Source organism: Trichosurus vulpecula (genome assembly GCF_011100635.1).
Source record: "Trichosurus vulpecula isolate mTriVul1 chromosome X unlocalized genomic scaffold, mTriVul1.pri SUPER_X_unloc_2, whole genome shotgun sequence".
Taxonomy (NCBI): Eukaryota; Metazoa; Chordata; class Mammalia; order Diprotodontia; family Phalangeridae; genus Trichosurus; species Trichosurus vulpecula.
In genome coordinates this window covers 2,735,733-2,760,887 of record NW_023494378.1, presented here as the reverse complement: position 1 = coordinate 2,760,887, position 25,155 = coordinate 2,735,733, and the positions used below count along the sequence as shown (strand labels likewise).

At 40.3% G+C, this 25,155-nt stretch overlaps 1 pseudogene; it reads left to right on the top strand.

Moving 5' to 3' along the window:
* Nucleotides 1-19,394: 19,394 nt before the first annotated feature.
* On the top strand, nt 19,395-20,147 carry LOC118833126 (annotated as a pseudogene).
* The last annotated feature ends 5,008 nt before the right edge of the window (nt 20,148-25,155 follow it).

Below are 25,155 nucleotides of genomic sequence, written 5' to 3'. Positions count from 1 at the left end.
CATGATTTTGCTTTACGCAATCATGCTTCTCTGTAGCCTCCTGGTTACTCTTGCAAGGCGTACTTATTGGGCCTGGAAGATTTTGATCAACATATCAAAATGGGGCTTCTGGTTCATGGGTTGGTTACTGTGGAGCCTAAATAAATGTTTTGATTCTTCTGCCTTCTACTTTGAGAGTTTCTTATATCCGGCGGTTCCGAACTTTTCAGACATGTTTATGATCCTTTTTGAGATTATAAACTCGGCCCTCCTGATACATTTGGCGTCACGAACAGGATTGCTAGGTATAAGATCTCTATTTAGAAGCAGAACAATTTCAGAGGAAGAGATGAATATCCCAGGATGGGAGGATCCATTTTATTCCTCCCTAGCAAAAGAATTGGCTAAAAAAGCTGGACCCTGTGAAAACTGGGAACCAAGGCTACAGAGAGGAGATCCTAGGGATTTGGAAAAGTGTTTACGAGAAGTTGGGATTCAGTCAGGGGCATCACTATCTAGGCAAAGCTGGATAGTGTTATCAGCCTACCGGCTAGTATACGAAAGATTGAGATTAAGTGAAAGACATGGAGGCACTCCTACACCACAGGAAGAAGGGGAATCTCAGATAGCAGGAGACCAAACTGACTCAAATGAGAACTTTTCTATTAATGTGGCTAAGAGCAACAGGAGACCAAAAAAGCCCAGAGTGCATTTCAACCCAGCCCAGAAAGAGCCTGACTGCCTGCTTCGTCCTAGCCATGGTGGCAGAGGAAGTGAGTGGGGAGAGAATGAGACAATGTTAGGGGCTGAGGCACAAAACACTACTGGGATTCAGGATGTGCCTCACACAGAGAATAGGAGATGGTTAAATGATCAGACAAGGGCTCGACCCATACAAAGGAGGAAGACAGAAACCCGAGGTGAAGATTCAGTTACAAGGGAAATTCAGGAAGATTTCTCACCGCAAGAGGTCACAGATATTTTGAGTAGATTCAGCCAAAGAATAGGAGAACCATTGATATCTTGGATGGTAAGACTCAGCGATCAAGGGGCCGGTGGAATATCAGTAGATGGGACAGACTGCATGAGATTCATAGGTATCAGCCATGATCCTCTAGTTCAACAAGCTTTTAGGGAACATCATCAGCAAGGAGATGGTGATAGCGGGACTACTCTGTTGGCATTAGCCGCTGTGGGATGCAATAAGAGATATGCTACTGATTCTATGTGGCCCACTGAGCACAGACCCTGGTATTCACTTAGAGATTGTATCATGAGACTAAAGGAGGAGGTAATGAAGACTGCCATTATGACAGGAACTGCAGACAAATATTACAATGATTCAATGGAACTGCCTCATAGGAATTTAATAATTAGGACAGCTCCCCCTGCTTATAAACAACTAATTTTGAATTTATTACTTGGAGAAGTAGGGAGCCGTCTTACAACAGTGATAAATAAGATTTTACAGTTATATGACTTAGGTGACTGGGGAAGGGATAGATCTCCTCAAGAGAGAAGGGTGAATAACCAGCAAACTTGGCGCCAAAGGAGAGTAACAAGGAAAGAAATGTTTACTGCTTTATTGAGAGCAGGAGTAGGTTTTGAAATGATAGATGGAATTCCAACCAATGAATTATATAGAATGTACAGAGATAAAGGCCTTGATAACAGGAGAGATAGGGAAATCAGAACTGCTCCTGCAAATGCTACAGATGTTGAACCTTCATACCCAAGTGAATCACATGAAAGGGAATACTAGGGAACAGGCCAGGCCCCAGCCCAAATTAAGGAAATACACAGGCTGGATTGTAGACCTCACATTAACTTGACCATATATTGGAAAAATGGGTCAAGTACGGTAACTGAGGCATTAATAGATACTGGGGCCGAGGCCACCCTTATTTATGGAAATCCAGACAAGTTCAGCCATGGAACTCCTATTACCATCACAGGACTAGGAGGGACTGAAATATCAGCCAGACAAGTTAAATTGATGATGAAAATTGGACAGTTGCCCAAGAAAGAATATAGTGTGGTTATTGTGCCTATTCCCGAATACATCATTGGAATAGACATATTGAAGGGTATGACCTTAAATTTACCCGAAGGGAAATACCAATTTGCTGTGAGGAAAATAGGCATTAATGCAGTCTTAGTGGGGAAAATCAAGATGGATCCAATCACTTTGCCCGAACCTTCTGAAGTAATTACTTTGAGGCAATATCGTGTGCCAGGTGGGCAAGATGAAATTGCCAACACTATAAGAGAATGTGTTGAGGCAGGAGTGTTAGTCCCTACAACTACTCAATGGAACAACCCTGTCTGGCCAGTCCGAAAATCAGATGGAACATGGAGGATGACAGTAGATTATAGACAGCTGAACAAAGTGACTCCTCCCTTGTATGCTGCTGTCCCAGACACGGTTACTTTAATAGAGAGAATACAAAAACATGAAGGGACTTGGTATGCAGTTATTGATTTGGCCAATGCCTTCTTTACAATCCCAATAGACCCCAAGCAATGGAATCAGTTTGCTTTTACTTGGCAAGGCCGACAGTATACATTTACACGCCTGCCGCAAGGATATATTCATAGCCCAACTATTTGCCACAGGATTGTAGCTGAACATTTGGATGAATTAAAGTTACCTGGTGTACAGCTTACACATTACATAGATGACATCATGATACAGGGAAAGAATATAAAGGAGGTGGAGGAGAGTTTAGTATTATTAATTGACCATATGAAAAGCAAAGGATGGGAAATCAACCCCGCAAAGGTTCAAGGACCAGCTCAAACTGTAAAATTCTTGGGGATACAGTGGAATAGAGGACTGCGAGAAATTCTCCCACAAGCTCGACAAAAAATCCAGGATTTTCCCACCCCTACCAATAAGAAAGAGGCCCAAAAGTTCATAGGGCTGTTTGGTTATTGGAGACACCACATCCCACATTTGGGACAGATTTTAAAACCCTTGTATAAAGTCACCAGAAAGAAATATGAATTTGACTGGGGACTTGAACAAAGTAGAGCTTTTGAGGAAGCAAAGGCTGCTATTCAATTAGCTCTAGACTTATGGCCTATGCAAAATGGGCCAGTGGAGTTACAAGTGACTGTACAAGATGACTATGCAAATTGGAGTCTGTGGCAAAAACAACAGAGCCGAAGTGTACCTTTAGGCTTTTGGTCAAGGAAACTGCCCTCATCTGGAGTGCAATATACACCTTTTGAGAAGCAGCTGTTAGCTGCATATTGGGCTTTAGTAGAAACTGAGCAACTAACTCTGGGTCATGAAGTGGTATTAAGGCCTGGAATTCCAATTATGACTTGGGTAATGAGTACCCCAGCTTCTCACAGAATTGGACATGCACAAGAGGCAAGCATAATCAAATGGAAGTGGTATATTCAGAATAGGTCCAGAGCAGGCAAAAATGGAGTTTCTGCTCTACATGAATCTGTGGCGAACATTGATACTGAGAGCAATGAAAAGCCCCTTGAATCTAAGCAACAGATGGTACCATCCTTAGTGAAATGGAATAATGGATATGACGGACTAAATGAAGAACAGAAGAAACATGCTTGGTTTACTGATGGGACAGCAAAATATTTAGGACAGAAGAGACATTGGAAAGCAGTAGCCTATAACCCCTGTACAAGGAGAACTCTGGAAAGTTCTGGGATAGGTGGAAGTAGCCAATATGCTGAACTGATGGCAGTGCATCAGGCCATCAGAGCAGAGAAAGGAGGACAGTGTCATATATTTACTGACTCGTGGGCGGTAGCTAATGGATTAGCTACGTGGATGCCTATATGGAGGAATCAGAATTGGGAGATTCATGGCAAACAAGTTTGGGGTAAAGAGTTATGGGAAAATATATGGGACATGTCTTTGGTTACAGATCTGTCAGTTTTTCATGTTGATGCTCATGCAACCCTGACCACACCAGAACGTGAGTACAATGCACATGCAGATCGACTAGCAAAGATTGCTACTGAATGTATTGTCCCTACTCCGACTCCAACTGATGACCTAGCCTTAGCAAGATGGGTCCACCAGACTGCTGGCCATTTAGGGGTCCAGGCCACCCATCGATGGGCACAGGATCGAGGTATCAGTATTTCTCATACGTTGTTAAAACAAATAACAGAGGAGTGTTGTATATGCCAATTAGAAAAAGAACGAACTCTTCCTAGGATAGTTACTGGAGAAATAGCAAGGGGAAAAGTTCCAGCCCAAATTTGGCAGATAGATTATATTGGCCCACTACCCCAGGATAAAGGATGTAAATATGTATGTACGTGTGTTGACACCTATTCAGGTGTACTAGTGGCTTGTCCTTATAAAGACGCAACTCAGAAAAACACCTGTAAAACTCTAGATATTGTAAGTTTATATTATGGAACCCCAATGCAAATTCAAAGTGACAATGGGTCACATTTCAAGGGCAAAGAAGTGAAAAGATATTGTGTGTTGAATAATATAGAATGGATATATCATATTCCATATTACCCACAAGCATCTGGGCTAATTGAAAGAATGAATGGATTGTTGAAAGAACAGCTGAGAAAATTAAGCTCAAATAATTCATATCGACATTGGAAGGATAATTTGTCTATTGCCTTACGTAATTTGAATAATAGGCCCTTAGGGGGGAGTACACCTCTAGCCAGAATGATGACCCCAAATCTGCAGATCAGAGAACAGCAAACATGTGAGATCCAAAACATTGAATTTTGGACTGTGAGGGAAGATGTCCCACTACCAAGTCCAGGAACACCTGGTTCAGCAGGATATGATTTACATTGTATAGAGAATTTTAGGTTAAATAGGAAAGAGATAAGAAAAACCCCTACCGGAGTATGTATGAGAATCCCCAAGAATCATCTTGGACGGATATTACCTAAACCAGGATTAGCGGCTCAAGGAATACATGTATTGGCTGGAGTGATAGATTCTAATTATCAAAAAGAAATTGTTGTGACACTCCAGAATATGGGTAAAAAACCTGTACAATTTTGTAGAAATGATAGGATGGTTCAAGTCATTATTATCCCCTGTGAAAAAATACCCTTTGTGAAAACTGACCCTCCTCCCAAAATAACTACTAGAGGGGCAAAAGGGTCTTGCTCCATTGATAGAATAAAGTCAGGAGCTAAGGTATGGGTAAAACGGAAGCCAGATGATATTCCAAAGGCTGCAGAAGTTATAGCCCATGGGAAGGACAACACTGTAACAGTTGTCTATTCAGGGGAAAATAATTACCAAATCGTACCCCTGAACCATATATTTTACCGTGAATAGGTTATAATAATAGATTCACAGACTATTCTTTTTGTCCTTTGTTTTGGCTAACCTTGTTGCTAGTTTTGTTTCCTTCAGGCTTAAGCACCCTGCACTTTCCGGTGACTGCCTAAGCATGTAGCATTCTTGGAATTCCTGCCAGCTCGTTAAAGAAATGACCTCTGGAATGGGACTTTTTGGGGGCAGGGCCATCTCTACATCCAATTTCAGCATGAAGAAGCTATGGAAAATGAGACCTTCACCCCTCACCCCAAGATTTTGAGCCCCAATCGTTCAAGGGGGGTGGAAATGATGATAGTGTTCTGTTTACTTATTTTGTGTTATCCTTGCTGTGTTGTTTTATTGTTATGATATTATTGATCCTATGTAATGGATACAAGAATTTAGGGGTGGACATTTGAATTGTTGATAATTGTTTTGGGGATGATTGATTGAAGAGATTATTTTGCTGGGACCTAGGGGTGGATCGCATTTGAATCGTTAACCAATGTTTGGGAATGTCACTGAATGATATGTTTTGCTTTATAATGAATGATATGTTTTAGTTTCCTTTGTAATTGGATCACAATGTATGTTCTAGGATACATGGCTGATTAGATTATGTATCCTATAACAAGGGGTGGAGTGTAGCCATAATGGCTTTTGTTTTCTTTGAATGGCTCAGCTTGCCTCATTGAGCCTCTGGACACTGTGGCTTGCTCTTCCGGGGCAGGAGGCCCGGGGAGCATGCCGGGAAGCAGACAGCTTCCTGTGTGAGGAGTCATGGGGCTGGCTGAGGGGAGGTGTTGGCCTCTACCCTAGGGGGAGGGGCCAACTCAGGAACCAATCAGCCCTGGTCATTAGGGCGGAGCTTGATGATGTCAAAAACCCTATAAGAGGGGAGAGGACAGCTTGAAGATTCTTCTTTTCCTTTTCCGGTTGGAGCCAGCGACAGTTACGACAGTTACGTCAGTTACAGCGACCGTTACATCGTCAGTTTCAGTTGCAGCTTCAGTTACAGACAGAGACACAGCTGAGGCAGGAGCTGCCAGTAGCAGAGCTGATCTACGGGAGGAAGCTGAACAAAGACTTCAGGCCAGTGGGTAATCTTATTACCATCGAGGGGGAAGCATGATTTTGCTTTACGCAATCATGCTTCTCTGTAGCCTCCTGGTTACTCTTGCAAGGCGTACTTATTGGGCCTGGAAGATTTTGATCAACATATCAAAATGGGGCTTCTGGTTCATGGGTTGGTTACTGTGGAGCCTAAATAAATGTTTTGATTCTTCTGCCTTCTACTTTGAGAGTTTCTTATATCCGGCGGTTCCGAACTTTTCAGACATGTTTATGATCCTTTTTGAGATTATAAACTCGGCCCTCCTGATACAGCCTGTTGAGTGCACCCTTTACAATATTTCTTGAATACATTCCTTCTCTCCTCTGACACTGCCACCACTCTGGTACAGACCTTTACCTCACACCTGGATGATTGCAGTGGCTACTGGTGTAGTAGCTACTGCCTTCCTCAAATCTGTCTTCACTTCAGTCCATCCTCCATTCACCAAAGTGATCTTCCTAAAGCACAGATACAACCATGTCGCTGCCCCGCCCTCCACACTCAATAAATTCCAGTGGCTTCCTGTTGCCTCCAGGATCAAATACAAAGTGCTCTATTTGGCATTCAAAGCCCTTCATAATCTAGCCCCCTCCTATAATACTCTGATCCAGTGACACAGACTGTTCTACAACCAAGACCCTCCTTCTCTCAGCTCAGGCTCTGGGCATTTTGTTTGGCTGTCCCCATGCCTGGAATGCTCTCCCTCCTCTGCTCTACCTACTGACTTCTCTGGCTTCCTTTAAGTCCCAACTAAAATCCTACCTTCTACAGGAAGCCTTCCACAATTCCTCTTAAATCTGGTTCCATCCCTCTATCAATTATTTCCTATTTATCATATATATATATATATATATTTATCCTATATATATATGTGTGTGTGTGTGTGTGTGTGTGTGTGTATACGTGCATATATATGTGTGTGTTTATATGTCTATATGTATATATACACAAATGTATATATACACACACACATATATATACATATATATATAGTGTGTGTGTTTGCATGTTGTTTCCTCCATTAGACTGTGAGCTCCTTGAGGCCAGGGATTGTCCTTTGCCACTTTTTATATCCATAGTCCTTCATACAGTGCCTTATGGCAAATAATAGGTATTTAATTGATTGAATCACCCTGCCAACATCTGTTTGAAGATCTTCATTGTAAGGGACAGTCAGTGCCACTGAAGGCAGCTCCCCGTTCCTTTTGAGGAGAACTTAGCTAGAGAGCTCATGCTCAGATTGAGCCAATGCTTATGATACCTATAGCTCACACCCAGTGCTACTATCTCTGCCCCTCTGGAGCCAGGCAGATGCTTCTTATTTGTGTCTCCTGGTACCAAATCTCTCTTCTAGTTGTATGTCTAAGACATAACCAGCTTGTCTTCTTCAGCATTTATGGATTCCAAAGTATTAGGAATATTGGCAATACAATGAAATGGAGCAATCAGCAAGAAGAATCCTGATTATGACCTAGTTAAAAAACTTTGATTAAAAAGTTAAAGACTGTATTATCTAAAATGTTATATAGTTCGAAGTCATCTAGATCAGTGATATCTTTGGTCTTTATCATCTTAACACTATTTTACAAAGGTTAATTTGTTTACTTAAAGTAAAGCATTTTATGCAAATACATTTAACCTGATTTTAAAAAATCATTGATTTTTTTTATCTTGCTATAATGCTGTATTCTTTCTTAATAAAGGTTGACTTGTTTTTCTGGGAAGTTAAAAAATGTATTCAGAGCAAAAGTCATGCATCTTAATTTGCCAAATATGTAGACAGCAGCCAAAATCCCAATATATGCAAAAAGTCAGTTAGGCCACTGAGTACCTGCCTCCATAAATCAATTCTTTAGTCCATAAATATTGATTGAATGCTCAGCATTATGTTAAGTGTCATAAGGGATGCAAAAGAAGGCCTGATCCCTACACTGGAGGAGCTTATGGTCCAGTTGGGGAAATAAGTCACATACATGAAACAACTGGAGAAAAATGCAAACCATTGTTTTAATTGCAAGACTGTGTGCTACAGATTCTACTACAAGGAATTCACAAATGTGTCACCTGGAATAGTCATGGGAGGCTTTGTGAAGTAGGTAGGACTTGAGCTAGTACTTGAAGGATTTGAGTAGATGGAGGAGGTGGAGGGAAATCATTCTAGGTTATATGCATGTACCTGTAAAAACGAAGGCGACTATGGATGCAAGATGGCATCATTGGTGCTTCTCACCTGTCTTTAAACTTTGTTTGACTTCCAGATTGATAATTGATGAACATTGCCAAATCTGGCCTTCATTCTTCACAAATTCATTGAGAAACACTTGGTAGTGGAGAGAAATTGTCCTTGTCAGAGCAAGAAACTCTGCTACAATCCAATTACTCTTTGTTTGTCTAGTTTTCATTTCTCTTTGATATGCAGGCTGCTGCTTTTGACTGGGAACAATCTCTTAGGGGCAGCTAGGTGGCACAGTGGACAGAGCACTGGGCTTGGAGTCAGAAAAACTCTTGTTCATGAATTCAAATCTGGTCTCAGGCATTTATTAGCTGTGTGACCTTGGGCAAGTTGCTTAACTCTGTTTGCCTCAGTTTCTGCATCTGTAAAATAAGCTAGAGAAGGAAATGGCAAACCACTCCAGTATCTTTGCCAAGAAACCTACAAATGGGGTCACCAAAGAGTTGGACATGACTGAACAACCACAAATCTCTCAGGCCACTGATTCAAAAACTTTTTAAAAACTAGCCTGTTCCCTACCCCATCTCCATTCCCCCTGTTCTGAGGAGATGAATGTTGTTAGTAAAGCATATAGGTACTGAGAAGAAACTAGTGTAGGTTGGTTGGGAGAGAAATAATCACTTACATTTTTATAATACTTTATTTAAAGTTTTCAAAGTTTTGTGCATACATTTTCTCATTTGATGTTTACAGCAACCCTGGAAGGTTGGTGTTATTATTAGCCCCAGTTTATAGATGAGAAACCTAACATGCAGACTGTTTTTACCCTGAATCACATAGCTAGTAAGTTGCATTTGAACCTGGGATTGAACCATTTCCGGATTCTAATTCCAGTGCTCTATGCACCATGCCCTGCTGCCTCTCCATGTTTCAGATAGCTCTGGAGGAGAAGGAAACAAAGGGTAAAAATATGTTAGCCTAATTTGAGAACCTCTGACATAGAAAACACATGTGGCACAAAGCCCAGCCCCACCCATTGTTATTAACATAGAGATGCACACCCAGAGGCACCCAACCAAACACCTGTCTATACCTGCCATTGTGCCAATTCATATGCATATATCACATACCTACAAAAGACTGATGCACATGAATACTCACCAATACAAATGAGTGCATGACTTCTCACACAAAAAGGAGTAGGTGGATGAAAGTTTGATAAGTGGGTGAATAGACAAGCAGATAAAATGAGGGTTGAGTTTTGAACCTGAGTGACTGGGACAAAAGTACATCATCAACAAAAATGGGGAAGTCAGGAAAGGGAGATAGGCATTTTAGTGGGGGGGAGAGAAGATAATGAGTTCCCTTGCAGACATGTTGAGTTTGAAATGACAGCACAGAAACCAAGGAAATAGAGATAAAAAATTAGAGGAGTAGTCTGCTGTCAAATTAAGCACTTACTGTGTTCACAACATTTGCTAGGCACTGGGGGAAAATTTAGATAAGATGATTCTGACCTCAGGGATCTTGAGGGTCTAGTAACAGAAGATACCACCAAAGATAACTAGCTACAAAGCACACATAATATTGGCTATGTACATTAAAAAGAGTTGCAAAATACAACATTATGTGAGGTCTGAGCAAAAGGTTGTTACCAGTTGGGTTGGGAATGTGGGGTGGGGAAAAATACATAGGCAATAAGAAAAGGCTTCCCAGAGGAAATCAGTTTCAGTCAGTTGGGTTTGAGACAATAGGTTCCAGGACTTCAGTAGGCAAGGCAAAAGACAGAGAGTGATTGATAGGAAATTTTGTTGTTATTCAATCATTTTTCAGTCATGCTTCATGGTGACCCCATTTGGGGTTTTCTTAGCAAAGATATGGAGTAGTTTGCCATTTGCCTCTCTAGGTCATCTTACAGATGATGAAACTGAAGCAAACAGGGTTAATTGACTTACCCAGAGTGTCTGAGGCCAGATTTGAACTCATGAAAATGAGTCTTCCTAACTCCAGTCTGGGCACTCTATCCTCTGTGTCACCTAGCTACCTGTGATAGAGAACAATATGAGTAAATTCTTATAGGCTTATAGATTTAGCCTTGGAAGTCACTTTAAGGATTATGTAATGTGGTTCAGCCCCTTCATTTACAAATGAACAAACTGAGGCACAGAGATGTTAAATAACTTTCCTAGAACTCATATTTGAACCAAGGTTTTTAGACGACAGATTGAAGGTTGATCTCCTAGAGGCAGAAGAATGCAATTCATCATTTGGGGGTAGAGAGAGAAGTTGTCTAGTTTGGTCAAAGCATAGAGTTCATGGAGGGAAATAATCTGAGATAAAGCTGGAAATATAAAGTGGCACCAGGTTAAAGAGGATTTTATTTGGGAAACAAAGAGGAGGCACTGAACATTTTTAAGTAGATTCAAGTAAATATCAAAAATTTAATTATTTAACAAGCTCCTACAATGTCTCTAATATGACATGATCACAGCTGTACAGTGGTCAAAGAGAATTAGGACTGAGAAAAAAAGAGACCAATGGACTTGTTGACCAGAATGATATTGGTAAACTTTAAGAGAATAGTTTTAATATCTAGAACATACTCCATCCTTACCTCTGTCTTTTAGAATCCCTAGTTTCCTTCAAGGCTCAATTCCAGCATCACATTCTATATGAGGCCTTTCCTTCTCTGCTCCCCATCCCAAGCTCCCAGAGGCACTAGCCTTCTCCCCAGTCACTTTGTATCTACTCTGTATATATCTACATATGTACGTATTGTCTCCCAAAGTTAGATTATAAGTTCCTTGACATCGGGGACCATTTTAGCTTTTGTTTGTAGCATTACTTTCGGGCTCCTCCAATATGCATAGGCATAGGCAGGTTGGGTCTCTAGACTACTGTCCTAGGTGTTCTAGGGGTGAACGTATAGGTGGCCATCTTCCTGTATTTCATGAGCCTTAACCTATGTGCTTCCCATTAACAATCAGCCAGGAGGGGGCTGAGCCAAGATGATGGAGTAAAGGCAGGGATTTGCCTGAGCTTTCCCAAATTCACCTCCAAACAACATTAAAATAATGTCTCAAAATGAATTCTGGAGCAGCAGAATCAACAAACAGTTGGGGTGAAACAATTTTCTAGCCCAAGACAACTTGGAAAGTCAGATGGAAAGGTCTTTCACACTGGGGTGAGAGTGAAGCCTAGTCCAGCACAGACTAGGCTTGACAAGCCAGCTGTAGGCCTTGGGAATGACTGGATCAGTGGTGGCAGTGACTTCTGGAACTTTTAGCCCACATATGGATTTGTATCAGCAAGGCAATAATCACAATATAGACGATAATTGTAAATATGCCTATGTAGTTCTGTATCGCAAACTATAAGAGACTCTCCATATAGAAGATAGAAGTTAAACCATTTATTCAGACACTAGAGAAACAGATCTCAAAACCAATAAGTGCAATCCATCATAGCAGCAAAGAAATTAATATACATTATCACAGCAGAGAACAACTCTATATCAAAACCATTCCTGGTGCCTACTGGGGCCTTGCCACCAACAAACTCACAGCACAGCTAGCACATGTCTGCTCTCTCCCTCAGCTCTAACTGCTCTGAGCATTTCCTGTTCCACCCTTTCCTGTTTCTCATTCAGCAACCTCCTCCCATCACATGTGACTTAGGCTTCCTGTGACATAAGCAGGTCACATGGGCCTATTAATGGGTGGGAAAGATCTTCAAATTTAAATTACCATTATGCTCAGCCCCAAGATCTTTCTTATCCATTACATAGGTCAATATGAGTGTTGGGACAACTGGTGTCAACAGAACTTTACAACAATATAATGGGGATAACACAAGATAAGCATATAAAACAATATCATCATTCCCTCCCCTTCGAACGAATGGGGCTCAAAATCTTGGGGTAAGGGGTGAAGGTCTCATCCTCCATAGCTTCTTCCTGCTGAAATTGGATGTAGAGCTGTCTCTTCCCCAAGAGGTCAAGAGTCCCATTCAAGAGGCCAGTTCTTTAGTTGGCATCCAGAGCTTGGTCAACGCCAGGTCCAGGGGTGACATCCAGCTTAAGTGATCAGGCATCTGCAGGTGGATGGTACTAAGCCTGCAGGAAACAAATCTAGCAAACAAATTTAAAAGAAAAAAATCCAAAAAGAAACAAGGAGACTATCATAGCCTTATTCACGGTAGAATACATGAGTCAAGGGTACAATTTGGAAATCATCTTCTCCCGAATAAACAATAATTACAGTATCATCTTTCTCATGTGCTGTCAAAAATGAAAAGGGTGAATTCATCACCAGTGAAAATTAAATTAAAGCAATTATTAGGAGCCATTTTGCCCAATTATATGCCAATAAATCTAACACTCTAAGTGAAATGGATGAATATTTACAAAAATATAAATTGCCTAGATTAACAGAAGACAAAATAGAATACTTAAGTTATGTTATCTTAAAAAAAGAAATTGAACAAGCTATCAATGACCTCTCTAAGAAAAAATCCCCAGGACTCGATGGATTCATAAGTGAATTCTACCAAACATTTAAAGAACAATTAATTCCAATGCTATATGAACTATTTGAACTCACTATTTGACAAAACTTCTGGGAAAATTGGAAAGCAGTTTGGCAAAAAACTAGGTATAGCTCTGTATCTCACACCATATACCAGGAAAAGGTCAAAATGAAATGGGGGGAAGGGCAGAGCCAAGGTGGTGGCTGTGAAAACAGGCACTCGCTTTAGCTATTCCCCAAATCCCTCCAAACACATGTAAAAAATGACTCTAAACAAATTCCAGGGCTACAGAACCCATGAAATGGCAGAGTGAAACAAGCCTCCAGCCCAAGACAGCCTGGATGGTCGCTGGGAAGGGTCTATTGCACCATTCTGGGAGCAGAGCACAGCCCAGCATGGGCCATGCCAGAAGAGACCAGACTGGAGTAGATTGGGCTGTGCATGCCTCAGGGCACTGAATCACTGGCAGCTGTGGCAGTTTCCAGACTTCTCAACCCACAAATGCCAAAGACAACTTAGCAGGTCAGTGGGAAAACTTTTGGGCCTGGGTGAGAGAAGTGCTTGTTCTGGCCCCAGCCCCAGGGTAGTGGAGGTGGCTGCAGCTGTGGTGGCTGCTTCCGGAGCTCCAGGCCTACAGATGATGGGGGGAATCAGGTGCTAATCAGAGCAGGAGTGCAGGGATCTATTTTCTGGTGCTGAGGCAGGGTTCTCTTGCTTTACCCTGCTTGAATCTGAGTCACAGTTCTAGTTGGCAGTCCTTGGGGGAGGAGGAGCACTGCTGTGGCAGAGTTTCTGGTGGCTGTAGAGAGGGAGCCTCCTGGCAGTTACATGGCAGAAAGGAGTGCTTGCATTCACAGACCAGAGCACAGGCCAGGAGAGGAGTATCGTACCACCTCAGAACAGAAGTATCTCTGAAAACAGCAGCACAAAATCCCTGAAGCTTGGGATAAAGCACTCTCCACTCTGGAAGCAGCTCAGCTCAAAAGTCAAGTAATTAGCCAGGAAAATGAGCAGGCAGCATAAAAGGACTCAGACTACAGAATCTTTCTTTGGTGTCAAAAGAAGATCAAAACATACAGCCAGAAGAAGTCAACAAAGTCAAAGGTCCTACATCAAAAGCCTCCAAGAAAAATATGAATTGGTCTCAGGCCATGGAAGAGCTCAAAAAGGATATGTAGAGGAAAAATTGGGAAGAGGAATTAGAGTGATGCAAGAAAATCATGAAAAACAAGTCAACAATGTGCTAAATGAGACCCCAAAAATACTGAAGAAAATAACACCTTAAAAATAGACTAACCCAAATGGCAGAAGAGCTTCAAAAAGCCGATGAGGAGAAGAATGCCTTAAAAGGCAGAATTAGCCAAATGGCAAAGAAGATCCAAAAGACCACTGAAGAAAATACTGCCTTAAAAATTAGAATGGAGCAAGTGGAAGCTAGTGACTTTATGAGAAATCAAGAAATTATAAAACAGAACCAAAAGGATGAAAAAATGGAAGACGATGTGAAATATTGTATTGGCAATCAAAATGGGCTCTTAGCACTTAATTCAACCAAGTGCCCTTGAAGAGTGTGGCCTTTATTTCCTTGATTGAATTAGGAATCCTTGACGACCTCCTTGCCTCAAGGGAAAGCCTAGTTTACATGGGCTTGAGTGACATGTTTGTGACATCAGAGGCTTTTAGACCACATAGGTTTAAGTCGCAGTTTTGTGACAATTTTAGGTCACGTGGGTGAGTCGCATGTGTGATTCACCCTTGACCCTGAAAAGATATAAAACAAGAGATTGGCTTTCTCTTTTTCTGGAGCTCTGACCCACAGCAGTAGTGGTATGCGTGACTCTGGGCCAGCTGTTGTAATGAGCTCCCCAGCTGAACTCAGATTTTGGTAACTGTGAATTGTATTTGGTCTGCCTGTCGATGTTTGTAATCTGTTCGTATTTGCTCTGAAGTTCAGTTTTTCCCCTGAACTAAGCAAATGATATTTGTATGCTGGATTAACATTACTTTCCTTAGTAAAGCAGATCAAAAGAACCTGGGCTTGCAGCATTCTGTGAGCTGGTGGTTGGTGGTTTTACACCCCCACAGCAGCTGCTAGCCAAATTGTTAAAACAAATATCTCATTGGAAAAACCACTGACCTGGAGAATAGATCCAGGAGAGATAATTTTAAAATTATTAGACTACCTGAAAATCATGATCAAAAAAAGATCCTAGACATCATCTTTCAAGAAATTATCATGGAAAACTGCCCTGATATTCTAGAACCAGAGGGTAAAATAGAAATTGAAAGAATCCAATGATCACCTCCTGAAAAAGATCCCAAAAAGAAAATTCCTAGGAATATTGTAGCCAAATTCCAGAGTTCTCAGGTAAAGGAGAAAATATTGCAAGCAGCCAGAAAGAAACAATTCGAGTATTGTGGAAACACAATCAGGATAACACAAGATCTAGTAGCTTCTACATGAAGGGATCAAAGGGCTTGGAATATGATATTCCATAGGTAAAAGGAGGTAGGATTAAAACCAAGAATCACCTACCCAGCAAAACTAAGTATAATACTTCAGGGAAAATATGAATTTTCAATGAAATAGAGGATTTTCAAGCATTCTTGATGAAAAACCCAGAGCTGAATAGAAAATTTGACTTTCAAATATAAGGATCAAGAGAAGCATGAGAAGGTAAACAGGAAAAAGAGATCATAAGGGATTTGCTAAAGTTGAACTGTTTTGTTTACATTCCTATATGGAAAGATGATATTTGTAACTCATGAGACCTTTCTCAGTATTAGGGTAGTTGAAGGGAATATACATACATATACATATATATGTATATATTTAAGGACAGAGGATATAGAGTGAGTTGAATATGGAGGGATGATATCTAAAAAAATAAAATTAAGGGGTGAGAGAGGAATATACTGGGAGAAGGAGAAATGGAGAGAGAGAATGAGGTAAATTATCTCACATAAAAGTGGCAAGAAAAAACTGTTGTAATGGAAGGGAAGAGGGTGTAGGTGAAAGGGAATGAGTGAACCTTACTCTCATCAGATATGGCTTAAGGAGGGAATAACAAACACACTCAATTGGGTATCTTACCCTACAAGAAAGTAGGGGAAAAGGGGGGAATGATAGAAGGGAGGGCAGATTGGGGGAGGAGGTAGTCAAAAGCAAACACTTTTGAAATGGGACAGGATTAAAGGAGAAAATTGAATAAAGGGGACAGGATAGGATGGAGGGAAATATACTTAGTCTTTCACAACATGACCATTGTGGAAGTGTTTTGCATAATGATACATGTACTGTATTTCCCCATGTATAGGATGTACCCTCTTCCTAAAAATTTGGGGTCTAAAAACTGGGTGCATCTTATACAGCGGTTGTAGTTTATTTTTTTTTACTTGCATTTCCTGCTTTTTTGCGCTTGTTTTTGCTCTCGTTGTTGTAGATTTTTTTACTTGCATTTCCCTCTTTTTTGCACTTGTTGTCTTTGCGCTCATTGTTTTGCATTTGTTACCAGTATATTAGGTTATGTTTTGCCATGTTCTGCCCAGAAATGGCTCAGAAAAGATTTTTGTGCAGTGCTGAATTCAAGTTAAAAGTGATCCAGTTTGCAAAAGGGAATGGAAATCATGCTGCTGAAAATAAGTTTGGTCCTCTTCCAACTGAGAAAACAATATGAGACTGGCTACAGGAAGAAGAAACCCTACTGAAAATGCCACAGCAGAAGAAGGCCATGAGAGGCAAGTCAGTAAAATGACCTGATTTAGAGAGGGAATTGAAGATATGGATTGAAGAGCAAAGGGCAATTGGAATTCCTGTGTCCACAAAGATGGTTCAGCATGAGGCAAGAAGAATTGCTGATGAAAAAGAAGTTACTGATTTCAAAGGAGGACACAATTGGTGCTTCAGGTTCATGAAACAGAATGGACTAAGCATGCGTACATGCACCAAACTTGCCCAAAAGATGTCTGAAAGCTATGAGCAGATGAATAAAACTTGAGTTCAATAACTTTATGTAATATATTTTTTTTCAAATTTCGGGCCCCAAAATTAAGGTGCATCTTATACATGGGGAAATACGGTATAACCTATATTGAATTGCTTGTCTTCTCAAGGAGGGTGAGTGGGGAGGGAAGAAGGGAGAGAATTTGGAACTCAAAGTTCTAAAAATAAATGTTGAAAATGTTAAAAAAATATATTTTTACTTGGGAAATAAGATATACAGGTAATGGGGTATAGAAATCTATCTTACCCTACAAGAAAGTAAGGGGAAAGGGGATGGGGGGTTGATAGAAGGGAGTGCAGACTGGGGAAAGGGGCAATCAGAATACATGCCATCTTGGGATAGGTGGGAGGGTAGAGGTGGGGAGAAAATTTGTGACTCAAAATCTTGTGGAAATGAAAGTTGAAAACTAAAAATAAATTTAAAAATGCAAATTTAAAAAAATGAGATTTAGACATAAAAGGTGATGCCATAAGCAAAATAAAAGAACATGGATGTATGGAAAAAGGGAAGAGTTCATGATCAAACAAGAGATAAAACAGGTGATGGGAGGGAGGTAAAATAAATAATTTTAATTACATTAAATTAAAAAGGGTTCGCACAAAGAAAACCAATGCAGCCAAAATTAGAAGGAAAGCAGAAAACTGCTTTTACAGCAAATGTCTCTGATAAAGGCCTCTTCTCAAATATATAGAGAACTGAGTCAAATTGATGAGAATACAAGTCAAAGTATAATAAATGGTCAAAGCATGTGAAAAAGCAGTTTTCAGAAGCAGAAATCAAAGCTATCTAAAGTCATATGAAAAAATGCTCAAGCCATTATCAATTATAGAAATTGAAATTAAGAAAAAACTCTATCACACCTATCAGATTGGCTAATATGACAGAAAAGGAAAATGATAAATGTTGGAGCAAATGTGGGAAAATTGGGACATGAATGCACTGTTTGTGGAATTGTGAACTGATCTAACCATTCTAGGGAGCAATTTGGAACTATACCCAAAGGGCTATAAAACCATTCATACCTTTTGACCCATCAATACTATGACTAGGCCTATCCCAAAGAGATTTTTTTAAAAGGAAAAGGATCTATTTGTACACAAATATAACAATTTTTTGTAGTGGAAAAGATTTAGAAATTGATGGGATCCCCATCAATTAGGGAATGGCTGAACAAATTGTGGTGATTTTGATGGAATGCTATCATGCATAAGAAATGATGAGTAGGATGCTTTCAGAAAAATCTGGAAAGACTTACATGAACTGATGCAAAGAGGACTGAGCAGAACCAGGAGACATTGTACACAGTAAGAACATTATTGCATGATGGTCAACTGTGAATGACAGCTATTCTCATCAATATAACGATCCAAGATGCTAATTTCATTTTCTTTTTGCATGAACTTAATTCTCTTGATTTTTTTTCTTGTCTTATTGTTATAGGTAGCATTTCTAGCACTGTGCACTATGTTTAATAGTGGTGGTGATAATGGACATCCTTCCATTACTCCTGATCTCAGTGGAAAGTCCTCTTACTTTTCTCCATTACATATAATGTTTGTTTTATGATTCGGGTAAATATTATTTGCTATATGAAGGAAAGGACCGTTTATTCCCAGGATTCCTAGAGTTTTTAATGGAAATGATCATTAGACTCTTTCCCAAAACCTTTTTAGCATCAATTGATATAACCATATGGTTTTTGTTATTTATATTATTAACATGGTTTATTATATTTACAGTTGTCCTTATGTCGAACCACTCCTGCATTCTTAATATAAAACTAACCTTCTCATAGTGTATAATCTTTCTAATATGTTATTGTAGCCTACTTGCTAATATTTTATTAAAAATTCTTTTCAGGCTCAGATTCAATCTGGCCCACTTGTTTATACAAGTATCACAAAGGCTCAGATTCTATCTAGCCGGCTCACAAGCATCACAAATGCTCAGATTCCTAAAGAGTCTAGCCAATGTTCAGATTTCTTAAGAGTCTGCCATATGGCAGATCTTTAATAAATTTTGTTTTTCTTTGACTGAAAGGCTTGAGTTGAATTCGTTTAGGCAAGGCCTGTGTATTGCTATTTTGGGGTCCCAGCACCCCTAAACCTCAACATTTTGGTTCCCTGAGACCAGAAAACTGCTAACTTCACTCTTCTCCAGGCAAAGAAGAACTTGACAGTTTTCACTAAGTTTTGGATTTGAATCTCTGGATATTTGAAGGGACATCGAACTCTTGAAATGAAAATGCACATCATCAAAACCAACTAGCTACAGTCACTGAAGAATAGACATCATTTAAGAACTCCAAAGATGGGAAGCAAGCTCAGCAAGAAGAATGGGCCCTACATAAAAAAATAAAATAAAAATAAAAAAATAAAAATTTAAAATGAAAAAAAGAAGAATGGTACAATGTAAATGATGAGAAAGCCAAGGATAAAGACAAGAAGGCTGAAAGAGCTGGTGCAGAGGAAGAAGAAACTCCCAAGGAGAACAATGAGGCCCAGACAGTGCCAGAGACCACAGACATGAAGGAGAACAACAAAGAGAAGACCGATAGAGATTCCCAGGTCACTGCTAACAAGACTGAAGATAAGGAAGCAGAGAAGGATACAGTGGTTGGCAAAGAAGAGGTTTTAAAATCAGAGCCTGAGAAACCAGAAGCTATCCCTGATGGAAAGGTGGAGCCACAGAAAGATACTGAGCTGGATCAGGCTCCTGCCTCAGTGGCCAGTAGTGATGCTTCTAAGACTTTGGTGCCTAGCACTGAGGCAAAGGCCTCCCAGCACAGCAACTAGCAAAGTAGATGACAAGAGCAAAGAGGAAGAGGAAGCCAAAAAGACTGAGGTTCCCATCACCCAAGAAACTAAAAGGGAAGTGGCTCCAGTTTCAGACTCAAAACCTAGAAGAAGTGAAGCCGTGTCTTCTTCCAAGGAGACCCCAGCAGCAGCAGAAGCCCCTAGCTATACAACTAAGACCCAGGAACCTGCAGGTCCAGCAAAAGAGGTTAAAACTTCTGAGGCTCCGACCGTGAATTTGGATCAAACCATAGCAGTGAAAGAATAACATGGATAGCCTATTGAAATAATAATAATAATAATAATAATAATCACTATAAAACAACTTGTCTCTCCCTTTTTCTTCCCAGCTATACTAACTTGTTTCAAATCAGAAATAACAATATGTATTGCTCCCCCCAAAAATGATATCCCATTGAGGGAGGGAGGAAGAGGGTGGGGGAGAGAATCCAAATAGTATTTTTTGTGGGGAAATACCAATATACCTTCAGTCAACTTTACAAATAAGTCCTGGATTTTAAAGGCAGATGTCTGAAAGTACATCTTTTGTACCTGAATTGCCATTAGATGCACTCCACCGATATATCAAAATCTTTTTTCTTCTGTAATAGAGTTTGGGAGTGATGTGTTTGATTCTGCCCACAGGGCCTGTGCCAAGGCAATCAGATCCTTATGAAAGCAGTATTTTCTGTGTTTTTTTATTTATATCCTTTCTTATTATGATTTTTTTAATGCTGTGGATGAATGCCAACTTTCAGACAGTACCTACTTAGCTGTCCACATTGTTTCTCAATGCCAGTCCTCTATTCTTCCTTTACAGATATTTTTGGGAGTAACAAACATTCTCATTCTACTTAGCCCACCTAGATTTCTCATGACAAGTTAATGCATGTCCATGGTTGGGTGCACCTGTAGTTCTGTTTATTGGTCAGCAGAAATGAAAAAAAATCTGTGTTCATTGAAATTCCAGTTTCTCTTCCATTCTGTGTCACAGACACCAATGTACCACTCACTGGAAAATGAAAAAAATACACAGAAAACAAGAAAAAAACCAAAATGTACAATGGATGCATCGAAATTATATAAATGGTGAGACAGTAATAAAGTTAAATAATTTTTAAAAAATCTTTGCAGGGGAGTGGTGAGGCCAAGATGGCGGCTGGAAAGCAGGGACTAGCATGAGCCCCTTACCTAGTCCCTCCAAAAACCTATAAAAAATGGCTCTGAATCAATTCTAGAACTGCAGAATCCACAAAACAGCAGAGGGAAGCAGGGCTCCAGCCCAGGACAGCCTGGATGGTCTCTGGGTGAGGTCTATCCCACACGGATCTGGGAGCTGGGAGCTGGGAGCTGGAAACGGAGTGGAGCAGAACCCAGCCTGAGCGACGTGGACCATCCATACCAAAAGCCGGGCGGAGGGGGCCCTAGTGCCCTGAATCAGTGAGCTGCGGCAGTTACCAGACTCCTCAACCCACAAACACCAAAGACTGTGGAGAAGGTTAGTGGGAAAAGCTGCGGGAGTGTAAGGAGTTCGTGATTCAGCTTCCAGCCCCGGGGGCAGTGGAGGTGGGGCAGCTACAGCTGCTGCCACTTCTGGCCCCAGGCCCACCTGGTGGGAGGAATTAAGTGGCGGATCAGAGCAGGAGTGCATAGCCTGCTGAAGATCTAAGCCCAGTCTGGGTTGGGGGTTCTTGGGGAAGGAGTAGTGCCGGTGTCACAGAGCTGGCACCTCCCCCCCAAACGTGGAACGTAGAACTCGTTAGTCTACAAGCAGTCATACCCCACTGAAAAACTCTACGGTCAAGTTAGTTGGTTGGGAATATGGCCAGACAGCGTAAACGCACCCAGATTCAGTCTTAGACTTTGGATTCTTTCTTTGGTGACAAAGAAGACCAAAACATACAGCCTAAAGAAGACAACAAAGTCATAGAGCCTACACCAAAAGCCTCCAAGAAAAACATGAACTGGTCCAAGGCCATGGAAGAGCTCCAAAAGGATTTGGAAAAGCAAGTTAGAAAAGTAGAGGAAAAATTGGGAAGAGAAATGAGAAGGATGCGAGAAAATCATGAAAAACAAGTCAATGACTTGCTAAAGGAGACCCAAAAAAATACTAAAAAATACACTGAAGAAAACAACACCTTAAAAAATAGATTAGCTCAAATGGCAAAAGAGCTCCAAAAAGCCAATGAGGAGAAGAATGCCTTGAAAGGCAGAATTAGCCAAATGGAAAAGGAGGTCCAAAAGACCACTGAAGAAAATACTACTTTAAAAATTAGATTGGAGCAAGTGGAAGCTAGTGACATTATGAGAAATCAAGATATTATAAAACAGAACCAAAGGAATGAAAAAATGGAAGACAATGTGAAGTATCTCATTGGAAAAACCACTGACCTGGAAAATAGATCCAGGAGAGATAATTTAAAAATTATTGGACTACCTGAAAGCCATGATCAAAAAAAGAGTCTAGATATCATCTTTCAAGAAATAATCAAGGAGAACTGCCCTGATATTCTAGACCCACAGGGGAAAATAGAAATTGAAAGAATCCATCGATCGCCTCCTCAAATAGATCCCAAAAAGAAATCTCCTAGGAATATTGTCGCCAAATTCCAGAGCTCCCAGATCAAGGAGAAAATATTGCAAGCAGCCAGAAAGAAACAATTTGAGTATTGTGGAAACCCAATCAGAATAACCCAAGATCTGGCAGCTTCTACGTTAAGAGATCAAAGGGCTTGGAATGTGATATTCCGGAGGTCAATGGAGCTAGGATTAAAACCTAGAATCACCTACCCAGCAAAACTGAGTATCATGCTCCAAGGCAAAATATGGATTTTCAATAAAATAGAGGACTTTCAAGCTTTCTCAGTGAAAAGACCAGAACTGAATAGAAAATTTGACTTTCAAACACAAGAATCAAGAGAAGCATGAAAAGGTAATCAAGAGAAAGAACAAGAAACAGAAATTGCAAGGGACTTACTAAAGTTGAACTGTTTGGTTTACATTCCTACATGGAAAGATGACATGTATGATTCATGAGACCTCAGTATTAGGGTAGCTGAAGGGAATATGCATATATATATATATATATGTTTATGTGTATATATAAGTGAATGTGTAGGTATGTATATAGTATATCTCTGTGTGTGTGTGTGTGTGTGTGTGTGTGTGTGTGTGTGTGTATATGAGAGAGAGAGAGAGCAGACACAGGGTGAGTTGAAGATGAAGGGAAGATATCTAAAAGAAATAAAATCAAATTAAGGGATGAGAGAGCAACATACTGAGAGAGGGAGATAGGGAGAGATAGAATGGGGTGGATTATCTCGCATAAATGTGGCAAGAGGAAGCAGTTCTGTGGGAGGAGGGGAAAGGCCAGGTGAGGGGGGAATGAGGGAACCTTGCTCTCATCAAATTTGGCCTGAGGAGGGAATACCATACATACTCAATTGGGTATCTTACCCCACAGGAAAGAAGAGGGAGGAAGATAAAAAAAATAAAAGGGGGGGATGATGGAATGGAGGGCAGATGGGGGTGGAGGTAATCAAAAACAACACTTTGGAAAGGGGACAGGGTCAAGGGAGAAAATTCAATAAAGTGGGATGGGTTGGGAAGGAGCAAAATATAGTCAGTCTTTCACAACATGAGTATTGTGGAAGGGTTATACATAATGATACACATGTGGCCTATGTTGAATTGCTTGACTTCTTAGGGAGGGTGGGTGAGAAGGGAAGAGGGGAGAGAATCTGGAACTCAAAGTTTTAAAAACAGATGTTCAAAAACAAAAAAAAAGTTTTTGCATGCAACTAGAAAATAAGATATGCAGGCAATGGGGCGTAGAAATTTATCTTGCCCTACAAGAAAGGAAGGGAAAAGGATGAGAGGGGAGGGGGGTAGTAGAGGGGAGGGCTGACTGGGGAACAGGGCAACCAGAATATATGCCATCTTGGAGTGGGGCTGAGGGTAGAAATGGGGAGAAAATTTGTAATTCAAACTCTTGTGAAAATCAATGCTGAAAACTAAATATGTTAAATAAATAAATTTAAATTAAAAAAAAAAATCTTTGCAGTCCCATACCCTTTGACTCAGCAATACCACTACTAGATCTGTATCCCAAAGAAATTTTTTAAAAAAGAAAAAGGAGGGGCAGCTAGGTGGCCCAGTGATTAGAGCACCAGCCCTGGAGTCAGGAGGATCTGAGTTCAAATCCCAGCCTCAGACACTTGACACACTTACTAGCTGTGTGACCTTGGGCAAGTCACTTAACCCCAATTGCTCTGCCTTCCCCACTCCAAAAAGACAAAAAGAAAAAGTACCTCTATGTACAAAAATATTTATAACAGCTCTTTTGTAGTGAAAAAGAATTGGAAATTGAGGGGATGCTCATCAATTAGGGTATGGCTGAACAAATCTCGGTTTATGATTGTGATGGAATGCTGTGCATAAGATGAAGTGCATAAGAAATGATGAGCAAGAGTGAGGGGAGCAGAACCAGGAGAACATTACATATGATTACAGACACACGATATCTGTGACGACTCACTTTGATAGACTTGGCTCTTCTCAGCAATACAAGGTTCAAAGACAGCTCCAAAAGACTCATGATGGAAAAAGCTATCCACATCCAGAGAAAGAATTGTAGTCTGAATGCAGATTGAGGCAAACTATTTGCTCTCTTTTTTTCCTTCTTTTTTGGTTTTGTTTCTTCTTTCTCATGATCTATTCCATTGGTTATAATTCTTCTTTACAACTTGACTATTGTGTAAATAAGTTTAATGTGAAGGTATATGTAGAACATATATCAGATACCATGCTGTCTTGAGGGAGTGGGGAGAGGGAGAGAAAATTTAGAAATCCAAAACTTGTGGAACTGAGTGTTGTAAACCAAAAATAAAAAAAATAAATTTAAAAAAAAGAAAAAAGAAAAAAAGAAATGATGAGCAGGCTGCTTTCAAAAAAACCTGGAAAAATTTACATGAACTGATAAAAAGTGAAGTAAGCAGAACCAGGAGACATTGTACACAGTAACAGCATTATTGTATGATGATCAACTGTGAATGACTTAGCTATTCTCAGTAATACAATGATCTAAGACAGTTCCAAAGGATTCATGATGAAAAATACTATCGAGAGAAAGAAGCAGTGGAATCTGAATGCAGAGCAAAGGATACTTTTTTTTAAACTGTCTCTTTTCTTTCACAGCATGACTAATGTGGAAATATGTTTTTCATGACTGTATGTATAGCAAACATATCAAACTGTTGCCTTCTCAGTGAGGGGGG